At 36.8% G+C, this 27,751-nt stretch overlaps 1 protein-coding gene across 18 annotated transcripts in view; it reads left to right on the top strand.

The window, feature by feature from the left end:
* Positions 1-27,751, top strand: part of KDM4C (lysine demethylase 4C) — a 510,087-nt gene that overhangs the window by 182,960 nt on the left and 299,376 nt on the right. Inside the window, exons 9-10 of one of the 18 annotated variants that reach the window (XR_006603632.1) lie at positions 20,959-21,030; positions 24,143-24,790. The exons of the other annotated variants lie outside the window; for them this stretch is intronic. The gene's annotated coding sequence lies outside the window, so the exon portion shown is untranslated. Of the gene's footprint in view, positions 1-20,958; positions 21,031-24,142; positions 24,791-27,751 lie in introns of those variants that run through there. 18 annotated transcript variants of the gene reach the window in all.

Here is a 27,751-nt window from a genome sequence, read left to right as displayed (position 1 = left end):
AAAGAGAAGGAAGGATCAGAGAATATTGCCAGAAACAACCATAAAACAAATAATAAAATGAATAATTACTTTGAATGTAAATGGACTAAAGGCTCAAATCAAAAGACATAGTGTGACAGAGTAAATTAAGACAAAACCAATCAAGACCCATCTATAAGAGACTCATTTAAGATGAAAACACACCTGCAGATTGAAAGTGAGGGGGTAGAGGGGCACCTGGGTGACACAGTTGGTTAAGCGTCTCTTGGTTTCAGCTTAGTTTGTGATGTCAAGCCTCTTGTCAGGCTCCATGTTCATCATGGAGTCTGCTTAGTATTCTCTCTTCCTCTACTCCCCTGCCAAGCTCATGCTTTCTCTCTATATAAAATAAATAAATAAATCTTTTTTAAAAAAAAGAAAGTGAGAGGATGGAGAAACATCTGTCATGCAAATGATGTCAAAGAAACCTGAGATAGCTCTATTTATATCATATAAACTAGACTTTTAAAATGAAAACTGTAACCAGAGACAAAGAAGGACACTATATCATAGTAAGGGGACAATCCAACAAGAAGATAAAACAATTATAAATACTTACACACCTAACATGGGAGCGCCCAAATACATAAAACAATTGATGACAAACACAAAGGAACTAATTGATAATAATACAATAATAGCAGGGGAGTTTAACACCTGACTTACCTCAATGGACTAATCATCTAAACAGAAAATCAACTAAGAGACAATGGCTTTGAATGACACATTGGACCAGATGGGCTTAACAGGTATATTCAGAGCATCCCATCTTAAAACAGCAGAATACACATTCTTCTCAAGTTCACATGGAACAGTCTCCAGAATAGATCATATACTAGGTCACAAAACATGCCTCAAGAATTCAAAAAAATTGAAATCCTACTATGCTTATTTTCTGACCACAATGTTACAAAACTAGAAGTCAGTCACAAGAAAAAATTCTGGAAAGACCATAGATGTATGAAGGTTGAATAACATGGTACTAAGCAGTGAATGTGTCAACCAAGAAATACAAGAAGAAATAGAAAAGTACATGGAAACAGGTGAAAGTGTTTCCAAAACCTTTGGGATATAGCAAAAGCAGTTCTAAGAGAGAATTTGATAGCAATATAGGCCTTTCTCAAGAAGCAAGAAAAATGTCAAACAACCTATCCTTACATGACGTAAAGGGCCTAGAAAAATAGCAACAAACAAATCTAAAAGCAGCAGGAGGAGAGAAATAATAAAGATTAGAGTGGAAATAAATGATATAAAAGCCAAAAATACATTAGATCACAGATCAATGGAACCAGCAACCAGCTGGTTCATTGAGAAAAAAGTCAGAAAAAAAAAGAGAAAGGATCCAAATAAATAAAATCACAAATTAGAGAAGAGATAAAACAACCGACACCACAGAAATATGAATAATTATAATAGAATAATAAGAGAGAATATTATGAAAAACTATATGCCAACAAATTAGACCAGCTAGAAGAAATATATAAATTCCTGGAAACATATTAACTACTAAAACTGAAACAGGAAGAAATAAAAAAATTGAAGAGATCAATAACCAGCAAAGAAATTGAATCAGTAATCCAAAAACTCCCAACAAACAAAAGTCAGGGTCAGATGGCTTTCCAGGGGAATTCTGCCAAACATTTAAAAAAGAATTAAAAACTATTCTACTCAAACTATTCCAAAAAATAGAAGAGGGAGGAAAATTCCCAAATTCATTCTATGAGGCCAGCATTACCCTGATATCCAAATCAGATAAAAACACCCAAAAAAAAGAGAACTATAGGTCAGTGTGTCTGTTGAACATAGATACAAAATCCTCAACAAAATAGTAATAAATAAGATCTAATAAATACATTAAAAAATCATTCATCACAATCACATGGGATTTATTCCTACATTGCAACGGTGGTTCAGTATTCACAGATGAATCAACATGATACATCACATCAATAAAAGAAAGATAGGAACCATATGTTTATTTCAAGACACAGGAAAAATATTTGACAAAGTACAACATCCATTCATGATAAAACCCTCAACAAAGTAGATTTAGAAGGAACATACCTCCAAATAATAAAGGCCATCTATGAAAAACCCACAGCTAACATCACTCTCAGTGGGGAAAATGGAGAACCTTTTCCCTAGGGTCAGGAACAAGACAGGGATGTCCAGTCTCATCCCTTTTATTCAATGTAGTACTGGAAGCCCTAGCCATAGCAATCAGATGATGAAAAGAAATAAAAGGCATCGAAATTGGCAAGGAAGAAATCAAACTTGCACTGTGGGCAGATGACATGATACTATATATTAAAAACTCTATAAACTTCACCAAAACGTGCTAGAACTGATAGATGAATTCAGTAAGTCTCAGGACACAATCAGTATACAGAAGATCTGTTCTATTTCTATACAGTAATAATGAAGTAGTAGAAGGAAATGAAGAAAACAATCCCATTTAGAATTGCACCAAAAATAATAAGAAAATTAGGAATAAACCTAAGCAGAGAGGTAAAAGATCTGTACTCTTAAAACTATAATAAACACTGATGAAAAGAAATTGATGATGACATAAAGAAATGGAGTGATATTCCATGCTTGTGGATTAGAAGAACAAATATTGTTAAAATATCTATACTAACCAAAGCAATCATTTAATGCAATCCCTATCAAAATACCAAGAGCATTTTTCACAGAGCTAGAACAAATAATCCTAAAATGTGTATGGAACCACAAAGACCGCAAAGAGCCAAAGCAGTCATGAAAAGACAAAGCAAAGCTGGAAGCAGCATGATTCTGGATTTCAAGTTATATTACAAAGCTGTGGTGATCAAAGCAGTATGCTATTGGCACAAAAATTGACACAGATATAAATAGAATAGAATAGAAAACCCAGAAATAAATGCACAATTATATGGTCAAATAATGTTTGACAAAGCACGAAAGCATATCCAATGGGAAAAATTCTCTTCAAGTAGTACTGGTGTGGGGGGATGCCTGGGTGGCTCAGTCGGTTGGGTGTCTGCCTTCAGCTCAGGTCAGATCCTAGGGTCTTGGAATCAAGCCCTGCATCAAGCTCCCTGCTCAAGAGAGTCTACTTTCTCCTCTCCCTCTGCAGCTCCCCCTGCTTATGCTCTCTCTCCATCAAATAAATGAAATCTTTAAAAATAAAAAAAAGTTTTAAAAGCTCCAAAGAAACAAGTGGTATTAGGAAAATTGGACAGCAGCATACAAAAGAATAAAACTGGACCACTTTCTTATATCATATACAAAAATAAATACAAAATAGATTAGATAACTACATGTGAGAATTGAACCCATAAAAAACCAAGAAGAGAACATAGGCAGTAACTTCTTTGACATCAACTGTAACAACTTTTTTCTAGATATGTCTCTTGAGGCAAGTGAAACAAAAGTACAAATAAACTATTGGGATTACATAAAAATAAAAAGTTTTTGTACAGTGGGGCAACAGTCAACCAAACTAAAAGGCAACCTGTAGAATGGGAGAAGATGTTTGCAAGTGACATATCCAATAAAGAGTTAGTATCCAAAATAGGTAAAGAACTTCTAAAACGCAACACCCCAAAACCAACTAATCCAATTAAAAATGGGCAGAAGACATGAACAAACATTTCTCCAAAGAAGATATATAGACACATGAAAAGATGCTTATCTTCACTTACCATCAGGAAAATACAAATCAAAACTACAGTGAGATACCACCTCACACCTCACACCTGTCAGAATGGCTAAAATGAACAACACAGGAAAGAACAGATGTTGGCAAGGATGCAGAGAAAGGAGAACCCTCTTACATTGTTGGTGGGATTGCAAACTGGTGCAGCCACTGTGGAAAAGAGTGTGGAGGTTCCTCAAAAGATTAAAAACAGAACTACCCTATGAACTAGCAATTGTACTACTTGGTATTTACCAAAAGAATACAAAAATACAAACTCAAAGTGATACATACATCAGTGTGTTTATGGCAGGATTATTTACAATAGCCAAAGTATGTTGAACATAACATTAAAAAAATAGCCAAATTGGGGCACCTGGGTGGCTCAGTGGGTTAAAGCCTCTGCCTTCAGCTCAGGTCATGATCTCAGGGTCCTGGGATCGAGTCCCGCATCGGGCTCTCTGCTTGGCAGGGAGCCTGCTTCCTCCTCTCTCTCTGCCTGCCTCTCTGCCTACTTATGATCTCTGTCTGTCAAATAAATAAATAAATAAATTAAAAAAAAAATAGCCAAATTGTGGAAGCAGCCTAGATGTCCATTGATAAACGGATAAAGTAGAGGTGATACACACACTCACACACACACACACACACACACACACACACACACAGGAATATTGCTGCACTGTAACAAAGAATTTTTTTCAACAACATGGTAGATCCAGAGTATAGTATGCTCTGTGAAATATGGCAGAGAAAGACGAATACTATATGATTTAATTCACATGTAGATTTTAAGAAACAAAACAAGTGAGGGAAGTGGGGGAAAAAAGAGAGAGAGACAAACCAATATACAGACTCTAGAGAACAAAGTGATGATTACCTGAGGGCAGGTGATTGGGAGGATGGGGAAATAGCTGATGGGGATTAAGGAGTGCACTTGTGATGAAGACTAGGTGATGTAGGGAATTATTGAATTAGTATATTATACACCTGAAACTGATTGAACACTGTATGTTTACTGAAATTATGAAAAATACTTAGAAAAAGTGGCACAGAGAGTCTATAGAGAGAGATGCTACAGTGTATACAATACTATCAGTTGCTGTCACTTTTCAGACCTCTCATTTAACCCTTACATCACTTATTTGAGGCAGAAGGAAAATGAGACAAAGAGATGAAATGTGTCTCCCTGGTTGATGCACACCCAAAGGAGCAGATCCAAACTGTGACCTGTTTGTGGCCATTTCTGCTAAATCATCCATTCTGAATCCTGAAATGATTTTGTCTCAAGAGGGCATTTAACAATGTCCAGGGACATTTTTGAATGTCACAAATGGGGAAATGTCACTGGCATCTAAGTGAAAAGAGGCCATGGGTGCTGCTAAGCATCATTGGATGCACAGACAGTACCCTACATCAAAGTATTATCTGGCCCCCCAAATGTCAATAGTGTGGTGATGGTATTAACTGTACTACCACACTTTGTAACCACCCTTCATCCAGACTTCTATTAATTTTCCCATTAGCTGAAAAGCTAATTTAAGGAAAAGACAGTTTATTTTATTCTTGGGTTTTTTCACTTATTGTACAGGATGTGTAGTTCATTTACATACATCTTCAGTAGTAAAATTTCAAAGTATTTTAATTCCATAAGAAATGTGAATCTCACCTACTAATACTAGATTTAAAAGGCATAGGATAGACTACCAGCATAAATTGAAACCACTTTTCTAAAACACATTCTGAAATTCTTCTAGGGAAACATTAGACATTAGGATGTTAACTTTAGAAAGCCTTTAGTAGATTCTGACAGTTAATTATGTGGGGAGGTTCTAAATCCCTTGGTTTCTTTAATTCTGCAGGTAGTGCCTTAGGGAAAGATAAATACCAGCATTACCATTTGAAGCAGATCCTAGTTATCTGCTGCATGCATGCTGGGGGAGGAGGCTAACAATCAATGGTCGAAATGAAACAGATTGAAGAAAGGAGTGGCTTGGACCATATTCAGGGTTGGCTTTCCTTATGGAAGAAAAATGTATCTGATGAACAGTTTTATTCCTCTTGAACCTGGTTCTGCAAATAACTTTTGGCTAAAGTTCCATCAAAATTTAAAAAGAATGCTATGTTAATAATAAATTTTAAACAGGGGAAATAAATTCGCTTTCAGTGAATTTGAACTTGATGGTAATTTGTTTAATATTTGCTTATGTATAGTTTTAATATACATGTAAGGCAATGTATAAATCTCAAGAGAAACATTTTGTCAAGAACACAAAAGCTTGGCAGAAAGGTAAAGATCGAAGTGATGGCAAGGATTTTTGCATGTTTGTTTTTAGAATGAATGGTCCTTTGAATTAGAATTTTTCCAGATTTTCCCTATTGTGAAACTCAGTGTTAAAACCAGATAGATAATTTTTTCTAAAATTTAATTTCAGTACCGGTATATATCCTCCTCTAATTTTTTTTTTTTTTAGATTAAAAGAGAGTACAGTTTATTATTATCACTAGCAAACTTATGTCATTGTTTATGACATCTTTGGGTGACTGCTGAAGTTAAACCCATACATATTCAATTTTGCATGTATTTTGTTTTTTTTAATTAATTTATTATTTTTTAAAAATTTTTTATTTTTTATAAACATATATTTTTATCCCCAGGGGTACAGGTCTGTGAATCACCAGGTTTACACACTTCATAGCACTCACCAAAGCACATACCCTCCCCAATGTCCATAATCCCACCCTCTTCTCCCAAACCCCCTCCCCCCAGCAACCCTCAGTTTGTTTTGTGAGATTAAGAGTCACTTATGGTTTGTCTCCCTCCCAATCCCATCTTGTTTCATTTATTCTTCTCCTACCCACTTAAGCCCCCAGGTTGCATCACCACTTCCTCATATCAGGGAGATCATATGTTAGTTGTCTTTCTCTGCTTGACTTATTTCACTAAACATGATATGCTCTAGTTCCATCCATGTTGTCGCAAATGGCAAGATTTCATTTCTTTTGATGGCTGCATAGTATTCCATTGTGTATATATACCACATCTTCTTGATCCATTCATCTGTTGATGGACATCTAGATTCTTCCCATAGTTTGGCTATTGTGGACATTGCTGCTATAAACATTCGGGTGCACGTGCCCCTTTGGATCACTACGTTTGTATTTTTAGGGTAAATACCCAGTAGTGCAATTGCTGGGTCATAGGGCAGTTCTATTTTCAACATTTTGAGGAATCTCCATGCTGTTTTCCAGAGTGGTTGCACCAGCTTGCATTCCCACCAACAGTGAGGATTCTCCGCATCCTCGCCAGCATCTGTCATTTCCTGACTTGTTGATTTTAGCCATTCTGACTGGTGTGAGGTGATATCTCATTGTGGTTTTGATTTGTATTTCCCTGATGCCGAGTGATATGGAGCACTTTTTCATGTGTCTGTTGGCCATCTGCATGTCTTCTTTGCAGAAATGTCTGTTCATGTCCTCTGCCCATTTCTTGATTGGATTATTTGTTCTTTGGGTGTTGAGTTTGCTAAGTTCTTTATAGATTCTGGACACTAGTCCTTTATCTGATATGTCGTTTGTAAATATCTTCTCCCATTCTGTCAGTTGTCTTTTGATTTTGTTAACTGTTTCCTTTGCTGTGCAAAAGCTTTTGATCTTGATGAAATCCCAATAGTTCATTTTTGCCCTTGCTTCCCTTGCCTTTGGCGTTGTTCCTAGGAAGATGTTGCTGAGGCAGAGGTCGAAGAGGTTGCTGCCTGTGTTCTCCTCAAGGATTTTGATGGATTCCTTTCACACATTGAGGTCCTTCATCCATTTTGAGTCTATTTTTGTGTGTGGTGTAAGGAAATGGTCCAATTTCATTTTTCTGCATGTGGCTGTCCAATTTTCCCAGCACCATTTATTGAAGAGGCTGTCTTTTTTCCATTGGACATTCTTTCCTGCTTTGTCGAAGATTAGTGGACCATAGAGTTGAGGGTCTATTTCTGGGCTCTCTATTCTGTTCCATTGATCTATGGGTCTGTTTTTGTGCCAGTACCATGCTGTCTTGATGATGACAGCTTTGTAATAGAGCTTGAAGTCCGGAATTGTGATGCCACCAACGTTGGCTTTCTTTTTCAATATCCCTTTGGCTATTCGAGGTCTTTTCTGGTTCCATATAAATTTTAGCATTATTTGTTCCATTTCTTTGAAAAAGATGGATGGTACTTTGATAGGAATTGCATTAAATGTGTAGATTGCTTTAGGTAGCATCGACATTTTCACAATATTTATTCTTCCAATCCAGGAGCATGGAACATTTTTCCATTTCTTTGTGTCTTCCTCAGTTTTTTTCATGAGTACTTTATAGTTTTCTCAGTATAGATTCTGTGCCTCTTTGATTAGGTTTATTCCTAGGTATCTTATGGTTTTGGGTGCAATTGTAAATGGGATTGACTCCTTAAATTCTCTTTCTTCTGTCTTGCTGTTGGTGTAGAGAAATGCAACTGATTTCTGTGCATTGATTTTATATCCTGACACTTTACTGAATTCCTGTATAAGTTCTAGCAGTTTTGGAGTGGAGTCTTTTGGGTTTTCCACATATAGTATCATATCATCTACGAAGAGTGATAATTTGACTTCTTCTTTGCCAATTTGGATGCCTTTAATTTCCTTTTGTTGTCTGATTGCTGAGGCTAGGACCTCTAGTACTATGTTGAATAGCAGTGGTGATAATGGACATTCCTGCTGTGTTCCTGACCTTAGCGGAAAAGCTTTCAGTTTTTCTCCATTGAGAATGATATTTGCGGTGGGTTTTTCATAGATGGCTTTGATGATATTGAGGTATGTCCCCTCTTCCCTACACTTTGAAGAGTTTTGATCAGGAAGGGATGCTGTACTTTGTCAAATGCTTTTTCAGCATCTATTGAGAGTATCATATGGTTCTTGTTCTTTCTTTTATTGATGTGTTGTATCACATTGACAGATTTGCGGATGTTGAACCAACCTTGCAGCCCTGGAATAAATCCCACTTGGTCGTAGTGAATAATCCTTTTAATGCACTGTTGAATCCTATTGGCTAGTATTTTGGTGAGAATTTTCGCATCTGTGTTCATCAGGGATATTGGTCTATAGCTCTCTTTTTTGATGGGATCCTTGTCTGGTTTTGGGATCAAGGTGATGCTGGCCTCATAAAATGAGTTTGGAAGTTTTCCTTCCATTTCTATTGTTTGGAACAGTTTCAGGAGAATAGGAGTTAGTTCTTCTTTAAATGTTTGGTAGAATTTCCCTGGGAAGCCGTCTGGCCCTGGGCTTTCATTTGTTTGGAGACTTTTAATGACTGTTTCAATCTCCTTACTGGTTATGGGTCTGTTCAGGCTTTCTACTTCTCCCTGGTTCAGTTGTGGTAGTTTATATGTTTCTAGGAATGCATCCATGTCTTCCAGATTGTCAAATTTGTTGGCGTAGAGTTGCTCATAGTATGTTCTTATAATAGTTTGTATATCTTTGGTGTTAGATGTGATCTCTCCTCTTTCATTCATGATTTTATTTATTTGGCTCATTTCTCTTTTCTTTTTGATAAGTCTGGCCAGGGGTTTATCAATTTTATTAATTCTTTCAAAGAACCAGCTCCTAGTTTCGTTGATTTGCTCTATTGTCTTTTTGGTTTCTATTTCATTGATTTCTGCTCTGATCTTTATGAACTCTCTTCTCCTGCTTGGCTTAGGGTTTCTTTCTTGTTCTTTCTCCAGCTCTTTTAGGTGTAGGGTTAGGTTGTGTACCTGAGACCTTTCTTGTTTCTTGAGAAAGGCTTGTACCGCTATATATTTTCCTCTCAGGACTGCCTTTGTTGTGTCTCACAGATTTTGAACCGTTGAATTTTCATTGTCATTTGTTTCCATGATCTTTTTCAATTCTTCTTTAATTTCCTGGTTGACCCATTCATTCTTTAGAAGGATGCTGTTTAGTCTCCATATTTGGGTTCTTTTCAAACTTCCTTTTGTGGTTGAGTTCTAGCTTTAGAGCATTGTGGTCTGAAAATATGCAGGCAATGATCCCAATCTTTTGATACTGGTTGCGTCTTATTTAGGACCGAGGATGTGATCTATTCTGGAGAATGTTCCATGTGAATTAGAGAAGAATGTGTATTGTGTTGCTTTGGGATGAAATGTTCTGAATATATCTGTGATGTCCATCTGGTCCAGTGTGTCGTTTAAGGCCTTTATTTCCTTGCTGATCTTTTGCTTGGATGATCTGTCCATTTCAGTGAGGGGAGTGTTAAAGTCCCCTACTATTATTGTATTATTTTTGATGTGTTTCTTTGATTTTGTTATTAATTGGTTTATGTAGTTGGCTGCTCTGACGTTGGTGGCATAGATATTTAAATTTGTTAGATCTTCTTGTTGGACAGACCCTTTGAGTATGATATAGTGTCCTTCCTCATCTCTTATGATAGTCTTTGGCTTAAAATCTAATTGATCTGATCTAAGGATTGCCACTCCTGCTTTCTTCTGATGTCCATTAGCATGGCAAATTCTTTTCCACCCCCTCACTTTAAATCTGGAGGTGTCTTCGGGCTTAAAATGAGTTTCTTGGAGGCAATATATAGATGGGTTTTGTTTTTTTATCCATTCTGTTACCTTGTGTCTTTTGACAGGGGCATTTAGCCCATTAACATTCAGGGTAATTATTGAGAGATCTGAATTTAGTGCCATTGTATTGCCTGTAAGGTGACTGTTACTGTATATGGTCTCTGTTCCTTTCTGATCTACCACTTGTAGGCTCTCTCTTTGCTTAGAGGACCCCTTTCAATATTTCTTGTAGAGCTGGTTTGGTGTTTGCAAATTCTTTCAGTTTTTGTTTGTCCTGGAAGCTTTTAATCTCTCCTTCTATTTTCAATGATAGCCTAGCTAAATATAGTATTCTTGGCTGCATGTTTTTCTCGTTTAGTGCTCTGAAAATATCATGCCAGCCTTTTCTGGCCTGGCAGGTGGATAAGTCAGCTGCCAATCTAATATTTTTACCATTGTATGTTACAGACTTCTTTTCCGGGCTGCTTTCAGGATTTTCTCTTTGTCACTGAGACTTGTAAATTTTACTATTAGGTGACGGGGTGTGGGCCTATTCTTATTGATTTTGAGGGGCATTCTCTGAACCTCCTGAATTTTGATGCTCGTTCCCTTTGCCATATTGGGGAAATTCTCCCCTATAATTCTTTCCAGTATACCTTCTGCTCCCCTCTCTCTTTCTTCTTCTTCTGGAATCCCAATTATTCTAATGTTGTTTCGTCTATGGTGTCACTTATCTCTCGAATTTTTGCCTCGTGGTCGAGTAGCTGTTTGTCCCTCTTTTGCTCAGCTTCTTTATTCTCTGTCATTTGGTCTTCTATATCGCCAATTCTTTCTTCTGCCTCATTTATCCTAGCAGTGAGAGCCTCCACTTTTGATTGCACCTCATTAATAGCTTTTTTGATTTCAACTTGGTTAGATTTTAGTTCTTTTATTTCTCCAGAAAGGGATTTTATATCTCTCGAGAGGGTTTCTCTAATATCTTCCATGCCTTTTTTGAGCCCGGCTAGAACCTTGAGAATTGTCATTCTGAACTCTAGATCTGACATATTACCTATGTCTGTATTGATTAGGTCCCTAGCCTTCAGTACTGCCTCTTGTTCTTTTTTTTGTGGTGAATTTTTCCGCCTTGTCATTTTGTCCAGATAAGAGTATATGAAGGAGCAAGTAAAATACTAAAAGGGTGGCAACAACTCCAGGAAAATATGCTTTAACCAAATCAGAAGAGATCCCAAATCGTGAGGGGGGAGAAAGGGGAAAAAAGAGGTTCATAAAGAAAGAAAGAAAAGAAAAAGAACAAAAAGAAAAGAAAAGAGTTAAAAAATAGAAAATGAATAAAGAAAAATAGAAAAAAGAAAATATATATATATTAGATAAACTAGTTTAAAAACATTAAAAAAGAAAAGCTTAAAACTTAAAAAAAATTTTAGTATAAGAAGAGAAAAAAAATGAAAAAGAAAAAAATTAAATTAACTGCAAGACTAAAAAAATCACAGCGAAAACGCCTTGAGTTCCGTGCTTTGCTTTCTCCTCCTCTGGAATTCTGCTGCTCTTCTTGGTATTGAAATCACACTCCTTGGTAGTTGAATTTGGTCTTGGCTGGATTTCTTGTTGATCTTCTGGGGGAGGGTCCTGGTGTACTGATTCTCAAGTGTCTTTACCCCAGGCGGAATTTCACCACCCTTACCAGGGGCTGAGTAATCCGCTCTGGTTGCTTTCAGGAGCTTTTGTTCCCTGAGCGCTTTCTGTAGAGTTCCAGAGGACGGTAATACAAATGGCCGCCTCCTGGTCTCTGGCCTGGAGGAGCTGAGAGCCCGCGGCACCACTCCTCAGTGTGTCCTCAGAGAACAGCTCCCAGTTACTCTCGACTGCCTGACCTCCGGCCGCGCTCCGAGCTCACTGAGCCTGTGACCGGTTCAAGGTAACCCCGAGCTGCGATCTTACTGTCGGCTCTGTCTCTGTAGCTGGTTTTCCCGTTCCAATACCCTCAAGCTCTGGGACACTCAGACACCCCCGATCCTTCTGTGACCCTGCGGGACCTGAGGCCACACTGACCCCACGTGGCTTCGCCCCGATTTAGCCTCTGGAGTGATGTCCCTCAGCGGAACAGACTTTTAAAAGTCCTGATTTTGTGCGCAGTTGATCCACTGCTTGCCAGGAGCCGGCCCCTCCCTCCAGGGTCTATCTTCCTGTCACTTTGGATTCACTTCTCCGCCTGTCCTACCTTTTAGAAAGTGGTTGTTTTTCTGTTTCCAGAATTGTTTTTCTTCTTCTCTTCAATCTGCTGATGGATTTTCAGGTGTTTGCAATCTTTAGATAAGCTATCTAGCTGATCTCCTGCTAGCTGAAGTAGTCTCAGCTTGCTACTTCTCCGCCATCTTGACTCCTCCCCTCCGTCCTCCTCTAATTTTTACATAGAACTATAATTGAATATGACTTGATACTTTTCTAAAACTTAGTATTTTATGACCAAGTTGAGGCTAATTGTTAATATTCAGGATTTTTTAAACATTTGAAGTGTGCCTATATTCCTACTTGTCCAGTTTTTTTAACTATGTTTTTTTATTCTGAAAATCATCCAGGACCTTTTTTTGTTTTTTTATTTTTAGAAAGTATGGTATAAAACAAGAGATTATAAAAGGGCCATTAAATATATTTCATTAATGTATCTCTCTCTCATTTGTGTTACTTATTTTGTCAGTGAACAGCATAACTTCTTGCAGATAATTACTTACTGAACAGAAAATTCTTGATTCCTGCCATAAGGAATCTATATTCCTGATATAAAGCTTGAATTTCTGCATCAGTTGAGAGGACCATGTGGTTCTTGTCTCTTCTCTTATTGATTTGTTCTATCACATTGATTGATTTGTGAATGTTGAACCACCCTTGCATCCCAGGAATAAATCCCACCTGGTCATGGTGGATAATTTTTTAATGTACTGTTGGATCCTATTAGCTAGGATCTTATTGAGATTCTTGGCATCCGTTTTCATCAGGGTTATTCATCTGATATTCTCCTTTTTGATGGGGTCTTTGCCTGGTTTGGGAATCAGGGTAATGGTGGCTTCATAAAAAAAGTCTGGAAGTTTTCCTTCTGTTTCTGTTTTCTAAAACAGCTTCAGGAGAATAGGTATGATTTCTTCTTTGAATGTTTGGTAGAATTCTCCAGGGAATTCATCAGTTTCTGGGCTCTTGTTTTTTGGGAGGTTTTTGATCACTGCTTCAACCTCGTTATTAGATATTGGTCTATTTAGGTTGTCAGTTTCTTCCTGTTTCAGTTTTGGAAGTTTATTTGTTTCCAGGAATGCATCTATTTCATCTAGGTTGCTTAACCTATTGGCATATAGCTATTGATAATTTCTGATGATTGTTTCTATTTCCTTGGTGTTAGTCATGATCACTCCCCTTTCATCCATAATTTTATTACTTTGGGTCCTCTCTCTCCTCTTTTGGATTAGTTTGGCCAGCAGTTTATAAAAAAAACCAGCTTCTAGTTTCATTGATGTGTTCTACTGTATCTCTGGTTTCTATCTCATTGATCTCTGTTTTAATCTTGATTATTTCCCTTATTGTGTTTGGGGTTGGCTTAATTTGTTGTTGATTCTCTGGTTCTTTAAGGTGTAAGGAGAGCTGATGTATTCTGGATTTCTCAGTTTTTTTGAGTGAGGCTTGGATGGCTATGTATTTCCCCCTTAGGACCGCCTTTGCTGTATCCCATAGGTTTTGGATGGAAGTGTCTCATTCTCATTGGTTTCCATGAATTGTTTAAGTTCTTCTTTGATTTCCTGGTTGATCCAAACATTCTTAAGCAGGGTGGTCTTTAGCTTCCAAGTGTTTGAATTCCTTCCATACTTTTTCTTTGGTTGAGTTCCAGTTTCAAAGCTTTGTGGTCTGAGAATATGCAGGGAATCATCTCACTCTTTCAGTATTGGTTGAGCCCCGATTTGTGACCCAGTTTGTGGTCTATTCTGGAGAAGGTTCCCTGTGCACTTGAGAAGAATGAGTATTCTGTTGTTTTAGGGTGGAACGTTTTGTATATATCTATGCGGTCCATATGGTCCAATGTGTCATTCAATGCTCTTGTTTCTTTATTGATTTTCTGCTTGGATGATCTGGCTGTTACTGAGAGTGGTGTGTTAAGATCCCCTACTAATAGTGTATTCATATCACTATGGCTCTTTATCTTGATTAACAGATTGTCTTATGTAGTTGGCTGCTCCCATATGGGGGGCATAAATATTTACAATTGTTAGATCTTCTTGGTGGATAGATCCTTTAAGAATGATGTAGTGTCCTTCTTTATCTCTGACTACAGTCTTTTTTTTAAAATCTAATTTATCTGATATGAGAATCGCTACTTCAGCTTTCCTTTGAGGCCCATTGGCATGAAAGATGCTTCTCCATCCTGTCACTTTCAGTCTGGATATATCTGTAGGTTCAAAATGTGTCTCTTCTAGACAATGGGTCCTGTCATTTTATCCAATCTGCAACCCTGTGCCATTTTATGGGAGCGTTTGTCAAGATATGGCATCCGTTCCTGACTAAAATGCTTCAAAGTAGGGACAGCTGTGTTGCTCAACTGGTTAGGTGGCTGCCTTTGGCCCAGGTCATGATCCCAGCATCCTGGGATCAAGTCCCTCATCAGGTTCTGCAGGAAGCCTGCTTCTCCCCTTGCCTCTGCCTGCCACTCTGCCTGTCTCTGTGCTCTTTCTCTCTCAAATTAATTAAAAAAAAAAACACTTTAAAACACTTCAAAGTATAGGGATAGAGGGAACATTCCTCAACTTCATAAAATCTATCTATGAAAAACCCACAGCGAATATCATCCTCAGTGGGGAAAAGCTGACAGCCTTCCCTTTGAGATCAGGAACAGGACAAGGATGCCCACTCTCACCAGTTTTGTTCAACATAGTCCTAGCAACAGCAATCAGACAACAAAAAGAAATAAAAGGTATCCAAATTGGCAACGAAGAAGTCAAACTCTCTCTCTTCGAAGGTAACATGATACTTTACATGGAAAACCCAAAATACTCCACCCCCAATCTACTAGAACTCATATAGCAATTCAGTAGTGTGGCAGGATACAAAATCAATGTACAGAAATCAGTTGCTTTCTTATACACTAACAATCAAAATATAGAAAGGGAAATTGGAGAATTGATTCCATTTACTATAGCACCAAGAACCATAAGACACTTGGGAATAAACCTGACTAAAGAGGTAAAGAAACTGTACTCAAGGAACTACAGAACACTCAAGAACACACAAAAAGATGGAAGACCATTCCATGCTGATGTATTGGAAGAATAAACATTGTTAAAATGTCTATACTGCCTAGAGTAATCTATACTTTCAGTGCCATCCCAATCAAAATTCCACTGGCGTTTTTCCATGTGCTGGAACAAACAATCTTAAGTTTGTATGGAACGAGAAGATACCCCAAATTGCTAAGGAAATGTTGAAAAAGAAAGACAAAACTGGGGGCATCATGTTGCCTGATTTCAAGCTTTACTATAAAGCTGTGATCACCAAGACAGCATGGTACTGGCATAAAAACAGACATATAGACCAGTGGAACAGAATAGAGAGCCCAGATATGGACCCTCAACTCTATGGTCAAGTCATCTTCGACAAAGCAGGAAAAAAAATATAAAAAATATAAAAAATATACAGTGGAAAAAAGACTGTCTCTTCAATAAATGGTGCTGGGAAAATTGGGCAGCTATATGTAGAAGAATGAAACTCGACCATTCTCTTACACATACACAACTATAAACTCGAAATGGGTAAAAGACCTCAATGTGCAGCAGGAATCTATCAAAATCCTAGAGGAGAACATAGGCAATATCCTCTTTGATATCGGCCACAGCAACTTCTTTCAAGATATGTCTCCAAAAGCAAAGGAAACAAAAGCAAAAATGAACTTTTGGGACTTCAACAAGATCAAAAGCTTCTGCACAGCAGAGGAAAGAGTCAACGAAACAAAGAGGCAACCCACGGAATGGGAGAAGATATTTGCAAATAACACTACAGGCAAAGGGCTGATATCCAAGATCTATAATGAACTCCTCAAACTCAACACACAGAAAACAGATAATCACATCAAAAAATTGGCAGAAGACATGAGCAGACACTTCTCCAAAGAAGACATACAAATGGCTAACAGGTACATGAAAAAATGTTCATCATCATTAGCCATCAGGGAGAATCAAATCAAAGCCACATTGAGATACAACTTGACACCAGTTAGAATGGCCATTATTAACAAGACAGTAAACAACATGTGTTAGAGAGGATGTGGAGAATGGGGAACCCTTTTCCACTGTTGGTGGGAATGCAAGTTGGTGCAGCCGCTTTGGAAAACAGTGTGGATATTCCTCAAAAATATAAAACTAGTGCTTCCCTATGACCCTGCAATTGCACTACTGGATATTTACCCCAACGATACAGATGTAGTGAAAAAAAGGGCCATCTGTACTGCAGTGTTCATAGCAGCAATGACCATAGTCACTAAACTGTGGAAAGAACCAGAATGCCCTTCAATGGATGAATGGATAAAGAAGATATGGTCCATATATACACTGGAGTATTATGCCTCCGTCAGAAAGGATGGTTACCCAACTTTTGTATCAACATGGATGGGACTGGAAGAGATTATGCTGAGTGAAGTCAAGCAGAGAGAGTCAAGTATCATATGGTTTCACTTACTTGTGGAACATAAGGAATAACATGGAGGACATTGGAAGATGGAGAGAAGTGAGTGGGGAGATATTGTAGGGGGAGAAAAACCACTAGAGACTGGGGGTCTGAGAAACCAACTGAGGCTTTGGGGACGGGGGTGACGGGTTGGGTGAGCCTGGTGGTGGGTATTATGGAGGGCACATATTACATGGAGCGCTGGGTGTGGTCATAAACAATATATTTTGGAACACTGAAAAGAAATAAACTAAATGGAAAATGAAAAAAAAACCTTGAATTTTATGAAAAGTGGATGAACAAAGAGTAAATAGTAATTAAAAATCTCAGCATCTTGTTTAATAAAACCTATTGAAGTACATAGGCAGACAGGTATACTTATGTTTCAGATTTCACATAGTTTATTTGTTTTTTTAAAATAAATTATTTAATTTATTTTGGCTTTGAAATGAAAACTGGATTAGAGACAGAAGGTAGCTCCAACACATGGCATTTATTCAAATCCTAGAAAGGAAATAAACCAATAAATTAGCAACATAAGAAAAAGCTACCTTGTGATCTCAGACCATCCAGATATATGTTTGTGTGTTTTCTTTTAAAACTCCATCACTCACTAAATTGGTGATTTTACTTAAATTAGATGATTCCCTCTCAATTATGTAGCTTTATATCTATTTTTAAGACTGTATGTGCTATAAAAATGGAGATTTGTAGGTATGTGCTTGCATATGTACATATAAGCAGTAATACATCACTTGATTTTGATTTGCTAAGTAAATCAGTGCATAGATACATTTATCCATATGTAACAGGGCTTGAGAAAAAGACATTACCACTAGATATTTAATATTTTGACTTTTTATTTCATGATGTCACCATTTCTTTTGAGATGTTGAGATAATAACATCTTAAGTTAAACTTATATTTCCCAGCTGAAATTGCTCAGCCCATTCTTTTGCATTTTCTTGCGTTGTTCCTGCTGCAGTAGTTGACTGGTTTAAGTTGAACATCAAGCCTTCTGATGAATGAGAATGACCCCTGTCTGGACTATTTAGAGAATGGGAGGGTCTAATCTCTGGGAGCCAGTTCATAGAAATCTTTGTGGGGGAGTGGTATTTTGGAAGGTACAGAGTGTAGTGGTTATGAGCAAATGCTTGAGAGCAACTCCCATTTCTGCAAACTAATCACTGTGTGCCCTTATTCAGGTACTTACCTCCTCTGTGCTTTAGTTTCCTTATCTGAGGTAATAAAACCTGTTTTATAAAGTTATTGTGGGACGTACCTATGTAAGGATTTTAGCACAGTGTGCAGCAGATAGGAATGAAGAAATTTTGATTAAATGCCTATTATTATTGACCTGATTTCAAGTACAGATTCTAGACCCAGATCTATACAGTTACTTAAAATATTTGGCCATTTTGCTATGTAGAGTGTATAGTGATCATAGCTACTTTTTTTTTTTTTAAAGATTTTATTTATTTGACACAGAGAGAGAGAGCACACATACAAGCAAGGGGAGCAGCTGGCAGAGGGAGAAGGAGAAACATTTTCCCTCTATTATAGGACTCTGGAATCATGACCCGGGTCGGGGCAGACACCCCACTGACTGAGCCATCCAGGCACCCTGATCATAGCTACTTTCATTGGAGAAATAGGAAAAGCTGAATACTGTAACTAATTTATTATTATAATTAATAGGAAAGAGTAGAATGTAAAGTTTATTGATGTTCATTGTATTTATAAGACTTAAAGATCTCTTAACTACCTAACTTTGAGGGGCTTTTAAAAAAGAAACTAAAAGTTTCCTAGGCTTTAAAAAGAAACGTTCTAGGTTTTAAAAAAATCATCATCATCACCATCATCAGTTAAAGTTACTCCTGCGAAAGGAGTAACGTCTGTAATTTCTTTCTTCCTTCCTTTCTTTCTTTCTTTTCTTTTTTTTTTTTTTTTAAGATTTTATTTATTTATTTGACAGGGACACAGCAAGAGAGGTAACAAAAGCAGGGGAAGTGGCAAAGGGTGAAGCAGGCTTCCCTCTGAGCAGGGAGCCTGATGGGGAGCTCTATCCCAGGACCCTGGGATCTTGACCTGAGCTGAAGGGAGACACTTAACAGACACCCAGGCGCCCTCATCTGTAATTTCTTCTTATTAAAAGGCTCTTGCTAGCCTTGTGGTTCAAAATACCTTTTAGGGAGATAATCTTTGTACCTTACTCTGTAAACTTCATGTGCTTTTATGATTTAACATTGATCAGAAATAGTAGAATTTAAGTGGAAGACTGTAACCCTGATTTTGTGCTTCTAAATGAATTAAATGTTAAGATGTATTTGTTTGACTTAGAAATTATACATTAGCAATTGAAGATCAGTTTTATGTGTGTGTGTTTATTTTGAATCTCAGTATGACAGTTCAAATTTAGGTGTTCTCATGGAGGAGGAGTACAAGACCCTGAGATTTTAATGGGAGGTGAGGAGGAAGGACTCCCTAAAAACAGCAAAAAGGATGGGATCAGGATGTTTTGTTTTCCAAGGAAGGTCCAACTGGCAATCCGTACATAGATTTTTATATTTCCCTTTACTGTGTGTGTGTGTGTGTGTGTGTGTGTGTGTGTGTGTATGTGTGTTTAGTTGAGTTTCAGAGAAAGTTTGAAACTCTAAAAACAAAAAATACAAATCAGCTTTTAAAAATAAATGGCCTTTTGGGACGCCTGGGTGGCTCAGTTGGTTGGACGACTGCCTTTGGCTCAGGTCATGATCCTGTAGTCCTGGGATCGAGTCCCGCATCGGACTCCCAGCTCCATGGGGAGTCTGCTTCTCTCTCTGACCTTCTCCTCGTTCATGCTCTCTCTCACTGTCTCTCTCTCAAGTAAACAAATAAAATCTTAAAAAAAAAAAATAAATGGCCTTTCATTGGTGGAAAGGTAAATAGTTGAATGGTGCCTAAGAAAAATATATTTCATAGCAATACACCCCTGAGGAGGGTATTTACCTTGCCAGGTTACTTAGTGAAGTCAGATTTTGCTTTGGGGATAATGCCAAATACTTAGCCTTCTTATTTGTAACATAGTAGGTTTATTCTTGTGATTAAAAACAATATGTTGTAGAACTGTGTATCATTTGATATTGTTCCCTCTTGTAGCAGAGCAAGCATTTCTTACCTGTTTTGCCTACATAGATGTCCCACACTGAAACTCCTCCCCACAGAATAGTGAATCATCTCCTAAGTCGTGGGAGCAGCTCCCTTCTCTTTTTTTCCTTCTCTGCCAAAGAATAAATGTTTCAAATTTATGTTGGTCTATTTCTTTCAACACTTTTACAAATTGCTAATATAATCTACATAAAACAGAATCTTGTGTATGTGATCTCCTCCACCAAAGGTGTAGCCAGAGGTTTCCGTGTTTGCTTGAATGATGTATGTGTGTATGTATACATAATTTAATATACAGTTGACCCTTGAGCAACATGAGGGTTAGAGGTCTTAAGCAGTTGAAAGTCCACATACAACTTTTTGACTCCTCAAAAACTTGACTACTAATAGCCTAATGTTGAAGCATTACCAGTAACACCAATTAATACATACTTCATATGTTATATGTATTATAGTATTCTTATAATAAATCATTCTTAAAATAAATCATAAGAGAAAATACATTTATTGTAGCACACTGTATTTACTGAAAAAAAATCCACCTATAAGTGGATTTGTCCAGTTCAGACCCATTGTTCAAGGTTCAAATGTATATTGATATATCAATATACTGAATATATATAATATTTATATATTTGGTATATATTTAATAAATATATTTATTTTATTTCTTTACTTCCATGCCATAACACCCATTTTCAGAGTTGTTTATGATTGTCTAGAGAATACTGCAGCTGGAAAAGAAAGGTTATGATTTTTTCTTAGTGAGTAAAACTCAGGTCTAAAAGTTTTTCAGGAGAACAAAATGAAACAGTAAGTCTTTTGTTCTCTTGTAAAGGAAGTTAATATTTTCTTTGTTCTCTCTATCTAAAGGCTGGAAAGATAGCTTAACAATGTCAAAGAAAAAGAAAATTGAAACCAACCACACCAAGCTGTTTTTGGAAGGTACTTTATTTATTTATTTATTTTTTTAAGATTTTATTTATTTATTTGTAAGAGAGAGAGAGTGAGAGCGAGCACAGGCAGACAGAGTGGAAGGCAGAGTCAGAGGGAGAAGCAGGCTCCCTGCGGACCAAGGAGCCCGATGTGGGACTCGATCCCAGGATGCTGGGATCATGACCTGAGCCGAAGGCAGCTGCTTAACCAACTGAGCCACCCAGGTGTCCCTGGAAGGTACTTTAAATGAGAACAGGCTTCCAAAACTGCTGGTTTTTTAGTTGACTAAGCCATCTGTTCAGTTTTTCAGCAGGCACTGTCTTCAGTCTCCCTGATTTTTATAGCTTCCCCTTGGGAAACCAGAAAACTACAAATCATCACAGCACTGCAGAGCCTTTTGAAGAGCTGTGTGTGGCTTAGGAGTTTGTCAGTCTTCTATCATGTATTTGGAATGGTTTTACTTCTACAAAACTTGTGCTTTTTTTTTTTTTAAGTGTTATTTATTTGAGAGACACACACAGAGAGAAAACACACACAGGAGTGCAGGGCGGGGGGACAGAGAGAATCTCAAGCCCACTCCAGGTTGGGCCAGGAGCTGATGAGACGATGAGATCATGACCAGGGCTGAAATCAACAGTTGAATGTTTAACCGACTGAGCCACCCAGGTGCCCCACACAACTTGTGCTTTTATAGATTTTGAGAAGAAGGAGAGTCTGAGGAAAGAAGAAAGATAGTTAAACTTGTTTTTCTTATAGACTTAAAAATTTTTTTGTTAATTTATTTGATAGAGAAAGAGAGAGCAGAAGCAGGGAGACTGGCAGGCAGAGGGGTAGGGAGAAGCAGACTCCCCACGGAGCAGGGAGCCCAATGCGGGACTCAATCCTAGCTCTCTGGGATCACCACCTGAGCTGAAGGCAGACACTTACCGACTGAGTCACCCAGATGCCCCTTATAGAAGCTTTTATTTTTCCAGATATACCAATAATAAAATGGTGGCTATTTCATTGAAATTAACTTTTTCATGTTTCATTTAATTGGAATACATAAACCTGTTACTCAAAGTAAATTTGTGTTTTATTTTTCAGTTCTGCCATTAGTTTTTTTCATTCTTATGTCAAATTCAATGATGTCACAGTTTTATTATAAACATTCTTTAGAGGGTGTTGATGTTAAATTTATTAATACCTCATTACATTGAGTATAATTTCCTAGAAATAGAATAGATATTTTAAAGTTGATGCATAGACTTCAATGTGTGTTTAATAGATGAGTTTTCCTTGATGTTTTTAACATAAATTATATTTTTAAAAGTATATTTGAATATTATGTAATAGTCAAGTGACTCCCATCATCTCCTGACCATGCACTCACGCTCCCTCTTTCTCTCCCTCTCTCTCTCTCACACACACACACACACACACACACAGTAACTCTGAGGAAGAGATTTAAGTTTTATCCTATGGTTAGAAACTACATTTCTTGTTCCTGTCACCTAGAGATAACAGTTCTCAATCTGAATATCGTTTGAGCTTCAAAATGTAAGCAGTTACGACCCATCATTGTCACTGTGGAGAACAAGATGAGTACAACTTTTTAAAAGTCTTTGTGGGAATCGTGACAATTTTCAGTTCCACCCCAACAAAATAGGACCCAAATGCTTGAGGATTAATACTAATGCAAATAAATACTTGAATATGAGAGACTTAAAATCATCCACATGGCAGAAATATTCTTTAAATCATTTCACCTTTAAAATTTCATAATTATGTTGAGATAATGGTGGGAAAGTATAGCCAACATTTAAATATGTAGGTTTTCATTTCTTTTATATATTTCACCAACATCTTGTTTAAACAAAATATTAATTTTTTCTAGGCAAATAAATATCCATACATCACTAAATTTATAACTGTACTACTTTTCTAGAAATTAATTACTTTATGATCATTTTAGTTTCTCTTTGGCTCTCTTCATTGCATGAGCTTTATATAATACTCCAACTTTTACTTGATTTTTGAAACCTCAGAATATTTATCCTATTCAGACTGATACCCTCATTCATGCCTGAGAGGAGATCTCTACTCCTTTCCAAATTCAGTCATATATCCTTATTGCCCTTCCCCACTCCATTTTTTTGGTCTTCGCCTGTGTGGCTTATTCTCTATCCATAAACACATCCAGACTCAGTCTCCAAATGGTCTTCAGCTCTGAAACCATTCCTGTACATGTTCATTAACAGTATGTTTCTTTCCTCAGATGGCACATGTTATTTCCTCATAGAAATTAGAGTATTGCTTTATATATGTTTGCTGTTAAGTACATGATTTAAGATTTTAATCTCATAATAAAAGTTTCTTATGTTGAGTTAGTTTAATATTAGTATAATTAATTCATTAATTAATATGATATAGTGAGGATGGAAGTGCTTTTCCTTTCTGATCTCTGCTGGACAGTGATCAGTAATTTGTAGGACATGATGGAAAGAACTAATCTAATGATGGTGTGAATATAAATTTTATTCTTTCTCTGATGAATGGTGTCATAGACAGCTAAGAAAATGCATTCCTATTTTAGATGAGACTGATGAAGAATGAAGTTACTGTATTTCTATGAATTTTATCTTAAAATATAAGTTGGATATAATTTCTTTTTCTGTGGACAGATCCCTAAAGGCAGCATCCTTTATCTATATATTTCAAAATTAAGATGTGTAAAATTTTACTGTTTTGGTGCACCCTGGGTCCAGCATAAGATACTGGATGCATTTTCTTTATTCTATTTGTAATTTCTGCTATTTGAAATTGATTTTGTCTTATTTTGTTTTGTTTTGTGGTAGTTGATTTTGCATTTGCTTCTTTCTGTAAGATTGTCCTTCCTGCTGTCTTCCAGAATACTTTCTCTGCTTTCCATGTCTTAATATTATATTTAAAAGATTGTTTGCAAAAGTATTTATTTTTAGAAACAAAGGTACAATAGCGTAAGTTATGTAAAACAAATTTATTGTGAGATTAATGGAACATATTCATGTATAGAATATAGAATAGAATACAGAAACTTAAAAAAATACTACATATATTTCATGGAACAATAATCTAATTTTGTTTTACCTTTGGGTGTTAGCAGGAAAGCAGAATGTGCTCCTAGCTAAGAGAAGCAAGAGAGAGAAATGGACTACCTTATCAGATGTATCACCTCATATTCATCCTTATGGCAGCAGAGCCAGAGATGGCTATCTATTCCTTGCCATGGTTATTCTCAAGTTGAAACCACAGCAGATTCACCAGAAGGCTAGCAATCAGTACCTAACAGCCTGTAGGCCATGACTAAATGTGTACATGTACAATAGAGGTTCACAGTGTTTTAGAAATGTTTGAATTATATAAATTGTCAATGTTTAAATATCAGATGATTTTACATAAAACTCTGGAGTCATAGGTTCACTTAAGCCAGGATGATTTGAAAACACTGCTCTGACATTCCCTGAGGGGCAGTATTTGCTGGGAGGTAAGCAGAGGTTGTCTCCCTCAGACCATACAAGCTCTCTACAGTTCCTCAGTTCTCAGCTTGCTCTTCTCTAGTCAGACATAGAGGTACTTGGGGGCCTAATTCTCCCTGTGCCTGCCCCATTATTTTACGGATGCCCTGGTGCACTGCATTTATTTGTGTGACCTGCCTGGTTCTGTGGCTATTTGAATTGCTCCCTTCCAATTTTGTTGCTCCTTCAGTCAACTAGATAATTTAAATATGGTTTCTTTTTGTTTATTTGTTTCCTTTTTATTTTTTGTTTTGTTTTATTACTGTTATTTTAATCTGGTTCTTTGAAAATTGGTTTTCTATATTTTAAGCAATTGATAGTAATCAGGTTTAAACTGAAAAAGTCTGCACAGGAAACAACAAATGTTGGCAAGGACCGGGAGAAAAGGAGCCCTCATGAGTGATTGGTGGGAATGAAAACCGGTGCAGCCACTAGGAAAACAGTCAGGAGGTTTTTCAAAAAATTAAAAATAGAGCTACCATATGATCCAATAATTTCAATACTGGGTACTTACCTAAAAAATATGAAAACACAAATTTGAAAACATGTGTTCCTATGTTTATAGCAACACTATTTTTAATAGCCGAATTATGGAAGCAGCACAGGTATCCATTAATTGATGAGTGGATAAACAAGAAGTGGTGTACATATGGATGTACATATATAATGGAATATTACTCAGCCATTAAAAGGAATGAAGTCTTGCCATTTGCAACAATGTGGATGGATCTAGAGAGTATAGTGCTAAGTGAAATAAGTCAGAGAAAGATAACAGGATTTTGTACATATAGAATTTAAGAAATAAATGGATAAAATGAGACAAACCACGAAACAGACTCTTAAATAGAGAGAGAAAAACTGATAGCTACCAGAGGGGAACTGGGTGGGGGGATTAAGAGTACACGTACCACAGTGAGCACTGAGTGTTTAGAATTGTTGAATCACTGTATTGTACACCTGAAACTAATTTAAAACTATATGTTAATTCTGCTGAAATTAAAATATAAATAAATAAGCAAGCCTCTATTGAGCACCTGTATGCATAAGGTATCTGTGTGCGTAATAAAGCTTTCTAAGTTCCAAGGAAATTAAGAAGTGATGAAAATTCTAATTATCTTCCATTAGAATTTCTGGAAGGATAACTCATTATAATGAAGTTGAATATTAGTGTGTATGCATTGTAGCTTGTTTTTTTTTTTTTTTTTTTTTTGCTTTGATGCTGCTGATGGATTTCCCTTCCTGACTTGCACACTGACCTCCTTCCTGAGCTCTCCTTATCTGTGTTGGAGTGGCTTGGCACAATGTTGCTCTGCACCTGCATGACCCCTGTTCCTTTATAGATTTGAGTCCAGGTGACATGGAGTCCTTTTTGAAGTCCTTTTTTTGAAGGGATTGTGGATATTAATTTGCAGAGTAGTTACTCTGAATGTATATACTTTATCTCCTTTAGAATAGGTTTGGCCATGTTGTATTTGAGGGAAAATATAATTACCTTAAAGATTCAGGGAAATAGTGAACTAATTAACGATGAAACTAGTTTTTTGTAATTCATCAAAAATATATCTGCATTTAGTTTTGTTTTCCCTTTTTTATTATGTCTGTTGGCTTTATTTATCTTTCTCTTTTTTTTAGTCCTTAGAGCTTTTTTTTTTTCTTCCCCTTCTGTAATTATTCCTACAGCCATTAAAACTGTTGTAATATAGGTGTTAGGTACAGAATCTTGTCTACTTCTTATACATAAGACAGTATCCATTTATATTTCATGTGTCCTGAACTTCATTGAATATCACTTCTCCCAAGAAGGCATGGGCATGTGTAGCATAAGCTATGCCTCATTGTGCTTTCCCTCAGTTACGGTATTTCTTTCTTTAGGGCTTATGAACTAATTGCTACTTTTTCCTTTGTTTTACGTCTGTGGATTTTGTTATTCTTTTTAAATATTTTATTTATTTGACAGATAGATATCACAAGTAGGCAGAGAGGCAGGCAGAGAGAGAGAGAAAGAGAGGAGGAAGCAGGCTTCCTGCAGCATAGAGCCCGATGCGGGGCTTGAGCTCAGGACCCTGGGATCATGACCTGAGCCGAAGGCAGAGCCTTTATAATCCACTGAACTGCCCAGGCGCCCCTGTGTATTTTGTTATTAATATGATTATGTACTTTTGTAAATGAAGGCCTATATCTAGTGACAATCTACCTTTCTTTTGACAATTTTACCCTGTTATTCTATATAGTGAAATAAAAAGTTCCAGGTGAGGAACATATAAATATAGGGGAAAAAAGATATTCTAAAATACTAAGAAGTAGTTACCTCTGTGATAGAATTTCAGGAGATTTTTAATCCTTTTTAAAAATGATTTTATTTATTTGAGAGAGAGTGAGAGAGAGAGAACGTACAAGTTGGGGGTGGGCGCAGAGGTTGAGGGAGAAGCAAGTTTTCCACTGAGCAGGGAGCCCTACACAGGGTTCGATCCCAGAATCCTGAGATCATGACTTGAGCAGGCACTTAACTGACTGAGCCACCCAAGTGCCCCAGGAGATTTTTAATCTTTTGTGCTTATCTCTATAGTCCAAGTTTGAAACAATCCAACATGATTTCCTTTAATCAGAGCAAAAGTTATAGACATTTTTAGAGCATAAATACTAAGAGAAGTAAGTTTTCTTTACTTTAGAAATTTTAAAACATTTTAACGTCATCATTATTTGAAAAAAATTGTTTTAAAAATTTTATTCTTTCTTTGCTAAAATAAGATAGTACTAAAGAGTTGCACATAATTACCTGTCCCAGAAATACTTTGGTCTTCTATTAAAGGGTATTTCAGTGCAGTATGTGAAAATATGGCATTCAGTAATAGAACCAGCTGAAATGCTTATAAAAAGTGAAGATTTCTGGTCCTCTTTGAACCAGATTCTTGAGAATACTTGAGAGAAACCCGTGTTTTTTAAACAAACTTCCCAGGTGTTTCCTCATATTTTCTAAAGTTTGAGGTCCACTTACCTGTACTTGGCAGTGTTAAAGTCAAAACTTGATTTTTACCTAACCCTTGCTAATTTTCAGTCATTCCTGGCTTAGATGTAAAATGTTACAATGTATTCCTTCAGGTTAGCTTAAATTTATGTATATCAGAAAAATGGCACAGTTTTAAAGCTTTATTTTGTTGAATTGTGATGTTTAAAGCATTCTCTAAAATGAAATT

The sequence above is a fragment of the Mustela putorius genome, unplaced genomic scaffold (genome assembly GCF_011764305.1).
Source record: "Mustela putorius furo isolate JIRA1106 unplaced genomic scaffold, ASM1176430v1.1 tig00003944_pilon_pilon_pilon, whole genome shotgun sequence".
NCBI lineage: Eukaryota > Metazoa > Chordata > Mammalia > Carnivora > Mustelidae > Mustela > Mustela putorius.
Note: the sequence above shows the minus strand (reverse complement) of the source record. Positions and strands in the feature narration are given on the sequence as shown.